The sequence below is a fragment of the Lynx rufus genome, unplaced genomic scaffold (assembly GCF_022079265.1).
Source record: "Lynx rufus isolate CCGP_SWC_20201006 ecotype Redwood Valley unplaced genomic scaffold, mLynRuf1.p SCAF_8, whole genome shotgun sequence".
Classification (NCBI taxonomy): Eukaryota; Metazoa; Chordata; class Mammalia; order Carnivora; family Felidae; genus Lynx; species Lynx rufus.
Window position 1 is genome coordinate 27,256,271 of NW_025814896.1, and position 10,264 is coordinate 27,266,534.

The following is a 10,264-nucleotide window of genomic DNA, read 5'->3' on the forward strand; positions in this document are numbered from 1 at the left end:
ACACTCAACCGACTGGGCCACCCAAGCGCCCCCAAGGAGGCTCATCTTTTTATTTTTTTTCAACGTTTTTATTTTTTATTTTTTTTATTTTTGGGACAGAGAGAGACAGAGCACGAACGGGGGAGGGGCAGAGAGAGAGGGAGACACAGAATCGGAAACAGGCTCCAGGCTCTGAGCCATCAGCCCAGAGCCTGACACGGGGCTCGAACTCACGGACCGCGAGATCGTGACCTGGCTGAAGTCGGACGCTTAACTGACTGCGCCACCCAGGCGCCCCGACATCTTTTTAAACATGTGTCAGTTGAGGTTCAATCTGGGAAGCAGAGCTACGATCACTATTATGGGACGAGAACGTTATTATAAGAATTGGACTCTATTCAATTGCAGAAAGACCTAGGAAAGTAAAGATCTGTTCAGGACGTTGGTGGGGTCGCTAAGGGAGCTGGTGTAGAGTCATGAAAAATCATGGACAAAAATACGAACAGACCATTCACAAAAAAGATTTAGAAGGCTCTTGAGCGTGTGAAAAGATACTCAATTTCACTCATAGTTGGAATTTAAAGAAAATCTGTTGTTTTTTGTTGAAATATGTTCAAATCCTAACCCCAAGTACCTGTGAATGTGACTTATCTGGACTTATCTGGACTTACAGGGTCTTTGCAGATGTAATCCAGTTAAAGTGAAGTTTTCCTGGATCAGACTGGGCCTTCGAAGAAGAGGGAAAGGAGGGAAAGTTGGGCAGAGACCCTCAGGGAGAAACCGTGTGACAAAGGAAGCAGGGATTGGAGGGGACACTGCTGCAGGCTGAGGGACACCAGCAGCCAGAAGTTAGCAGAGAAGGGTAAGACAGATTTCTCCTCTGAGCCCCCAAGGAGGAAGCGACCGTGCCAACACTTTGGTTTTGAAATTCTAGCCTCCAGAACTGTGAGAGAAGAAAATTTCTGTTACTGTAAGTCCCCCGGGTTGTGGTACTTTGTTATCACAATCCCGGGAAACGGATACATCATCCTACCCAGGCACCAATGTATCTTTAGGTGTTTGCCACAGTGAACAACGAACATTGGGGTCTCTGCCCAAATGGAAACATCGGTGCCCTTGTTCCTCCTCCTTTTCTAAAGAAAAAAAAATGTGCTACAGGCCACGTAGGCGAGCAAACTCTTAACGTATTCACTGGCTTTCTTTTGGACACTGAATTCACCTCTGGAGAAGGAAAAAAGAAGAAAAATGTATTGCACGTCCCATAGCCCACCTGCCCCCGTCTCCAACTCCGGCCAAAGAAATTATTGAAAAGAAGACATTTCTGCTGCATCTTTATTTTTTTAATTTTATTTATTAAATGTTTATTTATTTTTGGGAGAGAGAGAGAGAGTGTGTGTGAGCAAGGAAGGGGCAGAGAGAGAGGGAGACACAGAATCTGAAACAGGCTCCAGGCTCCGAGCTGTCAGCACAGAGCCCGACGCGGGGCTCGAACTCACGGACCGCGAGATCATGACCTGAGCCGAAGTCGGACGCTCAACCGACTGAGCCACCCAGGCGCCCTCTGCTGCGTCTTTAAAATCTTGAATAAATATTGAAGTCACATACACTAGATGTTAATGTTGAGTAATGCCAGAAGTGGGACCCCGGTGCCCTCTGGACAACACAGAAACCTCTAAAGCTGAATGTCATCGTGGTCTGGCCGCCATCAAGAGTCTATGAAGCCAACTGTGAGAAGAGATTGTGGGCTGGTGTTGGTAGTGGTAATGAAGGCCAATTTATAGCTTTCCCAGAAAGATACCCAAGCTGGGGTGCCTTCCTTAAAACGTTTACCTGGGTCTCCACAACCTTGTTGGGGGTGCTGGTGTTGTCAAAGGCCGTATCTGCCAGGGGCCACATGGGCACTGGGGCCTGGCAGCCCATGTGGCACCTTGAGATGACAAGGAAACCAAGAGAGTCATGGGCAGGCAGCCTGGTCTTTACCGCCAACCTGGGAGTTCCAGAACTCCTCAAAACAAGGCCCCTCTTCCCACGCAGGATTCCATCGACCACCCGTACCGCTTGTTCCAGGCAAAAGGGAAAAGACAGGACCAGATATCGGTTGCGAAGCTAGGTAGATGGTTCCCTTGGACAACCCTGGCGGCTTCAGGCTGGAGAGACTTGCTTTCAGAACGGCTGGGGGCTGCTGAGGCTGTTGCCGAGCCGGGCGAGAAGGCTGGGGTCGGAGGGTGTCTTCTGTCTGGACCAGAAGGGACTTGCATGGGCGTTCCCTCCAGGGCAGTGAGGAGTGGAGGCTGGTCAGTTGCTGTTCGCTCCATTCTCAACTGTGACATTGCCCCAGGACCTCCCAGTTCCCCAAGGACAGATGAGAAATTCCTTCTCAATAGTGGTGGGCATCCAGTGCTGGCTTATTTGTGGGGCCCCTTTGTGGGTCCTTTGGAGGCACGCTGAGGGATGCATATACCAGACTGTTCCCAAAAGTGAGTGATGAACTCTCTGGCTGACTTTGCATGACCTCTCCCAGCTCCTGCTTCTGGGGACTTCTTTTTTTTTTTTTTTTTTTTTTCCTTGGCAGGAAATCCTCTTTGGTCGAGGGTGTCCCGTCAGTAGGGTTTGAGTGTGACTTAGTCACCGACTTGTTCCATCTCCCTAACAAAGCACTTCGTATGAACAATGGTAACTAACCTCAGGGACTATGCGTTGGAATTCGCTTTCCTCAGGAAATGTCACGAACTTCTCTTTTGGCCCGTCTGGTACCAGATGGCTGCATCGCAGCTTACTTACCCAGGCCTCTCTCTGTGTGGACACTTTGGTTGTTTCTGATTGTCTGCATTGTAGACACCGCTGTGATAAACATTACTGTAATTCTAATCCCATTATTACTTGTGACAGTCAAGGTTCATTCAGGAAAACAAACTATGCCAGATATTTCCACGAAGGGGACGGATAGAAAGAATTGGTTAAACAGGTATTTGCAAATTGACAAAGGGAAAGGGGATGTTGCAGCAATGCAAATATAGCAATTGCTGGACGCAGCTTCGGCCCAAAGGCTGAGGGAATGAAAGAAGGAGGTTGGATGGGGCGCTTGGGTGGCTCCGTTGGTTAAGCGTCTGACTCTGGATTTGGGCTCAGGTCCTGATCTCACGATTCGTGGGTTCGAGCCCCACGTCGGGCTCTGCGCTGGCAGTGTGGAGCCTGCTCTTCGTTCTCTCTCTTCCCACCTCTCTCTGCCCCTCCATGCTCACGTATGTTCTCTCTCAAAATAAATAAGTAAACAAACTTTATTTAAAAAGAAGGAGGTTGGGAGTATTAGCTCGGAAAACCCCACAGGGTTGGGACCTAGACATTGAGGGAAAGGAATTTCCTAGTTTCCAGAGCTCAGAGGAGATGTTTTGCAGATCAGGGACTCTGACCTATGAGTAAGGGCACTAGCCGGTGCCGTGCCTCTAAGAGAACCTAGAGAGGCCTGTGTTAGGAGTGCACGTCACAAAATATGGAAAACTCAATGATGAGAAAGCAAACAACTTGATTAAAAAATAGGCCAAAGATCTTAACGGACACCTGACCAGAGGAGACGGATGGCAAATAATCGTATGAAAAGAAAATGTTCCGCATCATACGTCACTGAGGAAACGCATGTTAAACAATGGTGGGATGCCACTGCACGCCTAGTAGAGTGCCCCACATCTGGACCACTGGTATCACCAAGTGCTGGCCAGGCCGTGGAGCAACAGAAATTCTTATACGTTGCTGGTGGGAATGCAAAATGGTACAGCCACTTTGGAAGACCCTTGGGTGGTTTCATACAAAACTAAATACACTCTTTCCATAAGACCCAGCAAACACACTCTTTGGTATTGACCCAGAGGAGCTGAAAATTTACGTCCACACAAACACCCGCACATGACATTCAAGGTGGCTTTATTCACCATTGCCACAACTCGGGAGCCACCAAGATATCCTTCAGTAGGCGAATGGATAACTTAACTGTGGTGCATCCAGACAATGGAATATTATTCCGGGCTAAAAGGAAATGAGTTTGAAAAGACAGGGAGAAATCTTACCTGCATATTGCTGGGGGAGAGAAGCCGGTCTGAGAAGGCTTAGAATCATACCGTATGATTCTAACTGTATGACAGAGGCTAAACTTTGGAGACAATAAAAAAGAAATCAGTGATTGACAGGATGGAGGGAGGAGGAGAAAGATGAATAGGCAGAACACGGAGAATTTTTTTTAAGGCGGTGAAAATAACCTGTACGATATCATCATGATGGATGTGTCATACGTTTGTCCAAACCCGTAGAATGTAGGATACCAAGAGTGAACCCTAATGCAAACTATGGACTTTGACTGATTATGATGTGTCAATGGAGGCTCATTGGTTGTAAACAATGTCCCCCTTTGGTAGAGGATGTTGAGAACAGGGGAGGCTATTTCTGAGTGTGAGCAGGGGCATACGGGAAACTTCTGTATTCTCTTAATTTTATTGCAAAACTGCTCTACAAAAATGAAGGCTTTAAACAAATATAAAAAAGAGGGGCGCCTGGGTTGCTCAGCTGGTTAAGCGTCCGACTTCGGCTCAGGTCATGATCTCTCGGTTCGTGGGTTCGAGCCCCGCGTCGGGCTCTGTGCTGACAGCTCAGAGCCTGGAGCCTGCTGCGGATTCTGTGTCTCCCTCTCCCACTCGCGCTCTGTCTCTCTTTCTCTCTCAAAAATAAATAAACACTTAAAAACATTAAAGAGAAGAAAAAAGGAGCTTACTTAACTTTCATTACTTTGTAGCACATAGAAAAGACAGTGCCTTGTTTTCTGTGTATGACATGGGGTCTTGGAGGGTATCAAGGTGAGTCATAAAAAGGGCTGACATATAGAAAAAAACAAACCTCTCTGGCTGTCGTGTGACTTCTTCCCGCCGGACCCTAACAGGTGAAAGTGGGTAAAGGCAGGCGTGTCAGCTCAGGGGTGCTGGTCCGGCTGTGGGCGGGCCGTAGTCAGGGCAGTGACCGAGAAGTCCGAGGGAGGCAGGCTGTTCCAGGGCTGCGTGTAACTGTGGGACGCTGAGGCACGTGTAAGTGACGTGTGCTCCATGTGATGAGAGGGGGCAGAGAGTCCAGACCTGTCCTCCTTTGCTTGTCACCTCCTCAGGCCAGACACCAGCCTTTGAGCCACCTGAAGTCATGAAGCGCTTTTTGCTGACTTTGGCTGTGCTGCTGCTCTTGTCCTGGGTCATTCCAGGTAACCTAGACCTCTTCGGGGGAGGGTCGGGGGTGGGTCTCAGCTGGGGACCCCCAGCGCCTGGGAGGACGGGCTGGTGGGCGGCAGAGCGGAACACCGCTCATCCGGGGAAGAGAGAGGAGCCCCCCCAGATCCTGGGAGACACCCTGCCCCACCACTTACCAGCTCTGTGACGTCCCCGGGGAACTACCTGGCCCCTCCGAGTTGCAATGTCTCGTTCTTCCGTTTAGAATAAATCAGGTTCGGGAGATCCACATGGAACACAAAGAAATTTTATGCAACCGATGTAGCTTTTTTATTTAGTTTTGATTTTTTAATGTTTATTGCTGAGACAGAGAGACAGAGAGATGGGGCATGAGCAGGGGAGGAGCAGAGAGAGAGGGAGACACAGAACCCGAAGCGGGCTCCAGGCTCCCAGCTGTCAGCACAGAGCCCGACACGGCGCTCGAACCCACAAGCCGCGAGGTCATGACCTGAGCCGAAGTCGGACACTTAACCAACTGAGCGGCCCAGGCGCCCCCGAACGTAGCTTCTTTATTTTCGAAACCCACGTAAGAGGAGGGCTGGCACTCAGCCAGTCTCCTTTTCCCGTGGCAGGTGCCAGTTCTTAGGCACCGAATGTCACCTGCCGATTTTTCTGCCGGCTCCCCCTGACCTCCACTCCTCGGTCAGCTCCAGGGGCCAAGGGCAGGAGGTCAGGTGTGGGAGGAGGAGTGGGGGAAGGCTGGGAAAGCAGGAAGGAGGCAAGGCAATAGTGACCTCTCCTCACACGAGTCCCTGAAATCACTTGGCTTTTGCCCCACTTACAGCTGCCCGAAGAGAGACAGAATCTCCTAACTCCCATCGCCCGTCTGTGCCAGGCCCTGTACTGGAGACTTGGAAAGGTTTTAAGTAGAGAAGAGCCCAAGTCAAACTTGCCCAGCCCAAGGTGCTAGGGCGGTCCCCTCTTTGTGATCTGACAGAAGCTTCTACCCCTGTCACCCTCGGCGTCTCTAACTTTCTATTTAATCATGTTCATTATTAGTCCTGTGTCGATAAATTTGGTTAATTTTGGAGAGAGAGAGACAGAGACAGAGAGTGGGGCTCGAACTCACGAACCAAAGGAGGGATCATGACCCGAGCCGAAGTCGAACGCTTAACCGACTGAGCCACACATATCTTCCTTTCTTTTTAAACACAGCCTCTTTTTCACTCTGTATTTCTCTTATGCCATTATCTGCTAATTTACTTGCTCATGTATTCCTTCTAGTTTAGTCTTTACTAATAAAGCGATGTTTTTAAATGTACAATTCTTGGGGCGCCTGGGTGGCTCAGTCGGTTGAGCGTCTGACTTCAGCTCAGGTCATGATCTCGCGGTCCGTGAGTTCGAGCCCCGCGTCAGGCTCTGGGCTGATGGCTCAGAGCCTGGAGCCTCTTTCCGATTCTGTGTCTCCCTCTCTCTCTGCCCCTCCCCCGCTCATGCTCTGTCTCAGAAATAAACATTAAAAAAAATTTTTTTTTTAATGTACAATTCTTTCCGAGATACCATCGTGTCATATCTGAAGTTTTTTTCATGCTAATGGCTTTTATACGCTCTTCATTTGATCCCCACCACAACTGTCTGAGGCAGGTTCTGTATCTTCTTTTCAGAAAAGAGGAAATCGGTGCTCCGAGAAAGGAAGTAACCTGCTTGAGTTCTTCTAGTTGGCTGCGGTATAGACAGATTTCAAAACCAGGTGGATGGGTTCCGAGAGTCCGTGTTCCTAAGTGTTATGACCGGACCCCACTGACCCTTAATTATTATGACCCGCTGTACCCATGAGACGGAACATTCAGGAAGAGCAGTGAGTGGCATGAGTGTCCAGAAAGGATGTGAGACTTTACCACCGCCCTATACATCGTGGGAGGTGACTCCATGTTCTAGGGTCTTCTGCGTGGCTATTGATTAGCCCTCTCAAGCCAGGACCTAGCGCCCCTCAGGACTGATGTCGGCTTCTCTCCCTTTCCGCCCTTTGTATCAGGCAGCACTGAAAAATGCTGGAATCTTCGTGGCTCCTGCCGTGAGAAATGCATCAAGAATGAAAAGATTTACGTTTTCTGCATGAGTGGTAAACTGTGCTGCGTGAAGCCCAAGTTTCAGCCAAAGTCGTTACAGACGTGAATTAGTGCTCTGAGCCCGAGGGCACAGAAATGAAGAGAACCCTGCCCCGAGTCTGACCTCAGCAGATTCCTGCGCTTGATTAAAATACCTTTGGATATTTTCTGTGTTCGTCTCTTGGCACACCTAATCAAAGTCGAGTAGAAGGAAGGCTTGGGTAAGGAAGTATATATAGGAGAGGAAACCAGATCTACTGTATGTTAGATGCATCTATGATCTCATTGTCCCTTTAGACCTACCTGAGAAGTAGGTACGGTTATCAGTTTTATTTTATGGATAGGGAACCTGAGGATCAGAGTAGTGAAGTGATTTACTCAGTGCCATTCACATAACTATCATGGGGAGATGCTGGGATTACATACCCGTCCGCGTACAGGCTTAGAAATAGCTCCTCGCCTCTTGGACCATGGCAAATATAAACAGAGATGCGTATCGTATTTATTTGAACCTCTGAGATAGGAAGCTGGGGCAGGCAGTGTTACAAGGGGTCTTATGTTCTGGGATTGCTGTAGAAGCTGAAGAGTTAAGCTGAAGTTACATTCACTCCCAGGCCTGATTCTTAATCCATTGTTTCTTTCTATGTGTATTAGTTTAATTTTTTATACTTAGTTTGGATTTTCATCAAAGCCAAACGTAGTTTTAGGACTCAGCTTTGAATAAGGGGCTATAATAACATATAGCCCACACATCTCCCTTTCTCCATTTCTTGCGTTCCAAAGAGAACCACTTTCTTATCTTTTAAATCTTTTATTTATTTTGAGAGAGAGAGAGAGAGAGAGAGAGAGAGAGAGAGTACAAGCAGGGGAAGTCCAGAGAGAGAGGGAGAGAAAGAGAGAATCCCAAGCAGGCTCCGCACTGACTGCACAGAGCCCGATGCGGGGCTCGAACCCATGAACCGTGAGATCATGACCTGAGCCGAAACCAAGAGTCGGACGCTTAACTGACCGAGCCACCCAGGTGCCCCTCATATCTTTTAGTTGTTTCTTTGGATTTCACTCCATATCTCCAAATAATATGCTTACGTACTATTGTTATTTCCTTTTTTTTTCATTTTTACGTATTCCCCATTGAATTCCTGATATGAAAAATGAGAATTTAGCTGTCTGTTATCTCCTCTGAATAAGGTCAGAACCATTAGGTAGCTTATCAATTTTATCTGCCTGGAGTTGGACTTCCTCCAGACTGAACTGGGTGCCTCCAGACCCGCTGCCATCCTGGGTCTCTGTTGACATCATTCTGGGGATTCTCTTTGATTTTCTCCTGTGATAAATGCCCTGCTTCCTGGATCCTAGACCTTTCTTGATCTGCCCCTTTACTTTTGGCAGAGCACCTCCTGATGGCCTCCGGAAAACATCTGGCCTCCATGTACTAACCTCACACTCGGTTAGTAGTTTGGTTGCTCGTTCCATATTGGAAATGATTTCCTCTCAACCTTCTGAAGGCATTGTTGCATTGCCTTTCAACATCGAGTGTCACCGTGGAGAAATCCGAGACCGTTCCGAAACTCGTCTCGGTATTATAAACTGTTCTTTCTCTCTGAAAGCTTTTACTATTTTCTCTCTACTACGGGGTGTTGAAATTTCATCATGATGTGCCTAAATTTTTTGTAGGATTATTTTAATCAATTCTACTCAGCACTCAGTGGACCCCATCAGTTTGGAAATGCATGTCCTTCAATTCTAGAACATTTTTTTCCTTGACTTATTTCTTTGATGATTTCCTGCCTTTTGTGTTTCTTGCTTCCTATTTATGTAACTCTTTTCTTCCTTCCTTCCTTCTGTCCCTCCTTCCTTCCTTTCTTTCCTAGAATTCTTATTTTGCAGATGTGGGATTCCCTAATTTTCTCATTTTCTTTTTTTTTTTTTTTAATTGAGAGAGAGAGGGTGCAAGTAAGGGAGGGCAGAGAGAGAGAGAGATTGAGAGAGAAGTGGGGCTCACCCGAAGCAGGGCTTAAGCTCACCTGATGCGGGACTCGAACTCACCAACTGTGAGATCATGACCTGAGCTGAAGTCAGAAGCTTAGCTGACTGAACCACCCAGGTGCCCTAATTTTCGCATTTTCTTATATTTTCTCTACTGCTTTTATCTCATTTAATCTAATTTCTAGAAATTTTATCTTTGTACTTTTATTCACTAAAATTTTTTTCTTATTCTTTTTTTCTTTTTGTTTTTTTAATGTTTATTTTTTAATGTTTATTTTTATTGTTTAAAAATATTTTTTAGTGTTTATTTTTTTATTGTTTATTTTTTAAGAGAGAGAGAGAGAGAGAGAAAGAGCACAAGTGGGCAAGGGGCAGAGAGGGAGGGAGACACAGAATCTGAAGCAGGCTCCAGGCTCTGAGCTGTCAGCACAGAGCCCGACCCGGGGCTCAAACTCATGAACTTCGAGATCACGACCTAAGCTGAAGTTGGATGCTTAACCGACTAAGACACCTAGGCGCCTCTTTTTCCTTTTGTAAAATAATTAATTAATTACTTAATTTTTGAGAGGGAGAGAACTCGAGTGAGCAAGGGGCAGAGAGAGAGGGAGAGAGAGAGAGAGTATAGAGCCTGGGGCGGGGCTTGAACTCATGAACCGTGAGATCATGACCTGGGCTGAAGTCAGATGCTCAGTCGACTGCGCCACCCAGGTGTCCCTTTTTCCTTTCTTTTTAAAAATAATCCTGTTCTAGTTTCATGGTATTAATAGCTTCTCTCATTTTGATGATTTTTCCGATGACGATGACGTTGTCTCCTGCATAATCTACTTCTTTTCTGTTGCTGTTATTATTATTATTATTATTTTGTTGCCACCCATCCCTCTCTTCCTCCTCCTCTTCCTCCTCCTCCTCCTCCTCCTTCTTTTTCCGGTATGTTAGAAGCTTTCCTCATCTGGTAAGTAGTTCTTGGTTATTTGCTTATATTGTGAGTGGGCC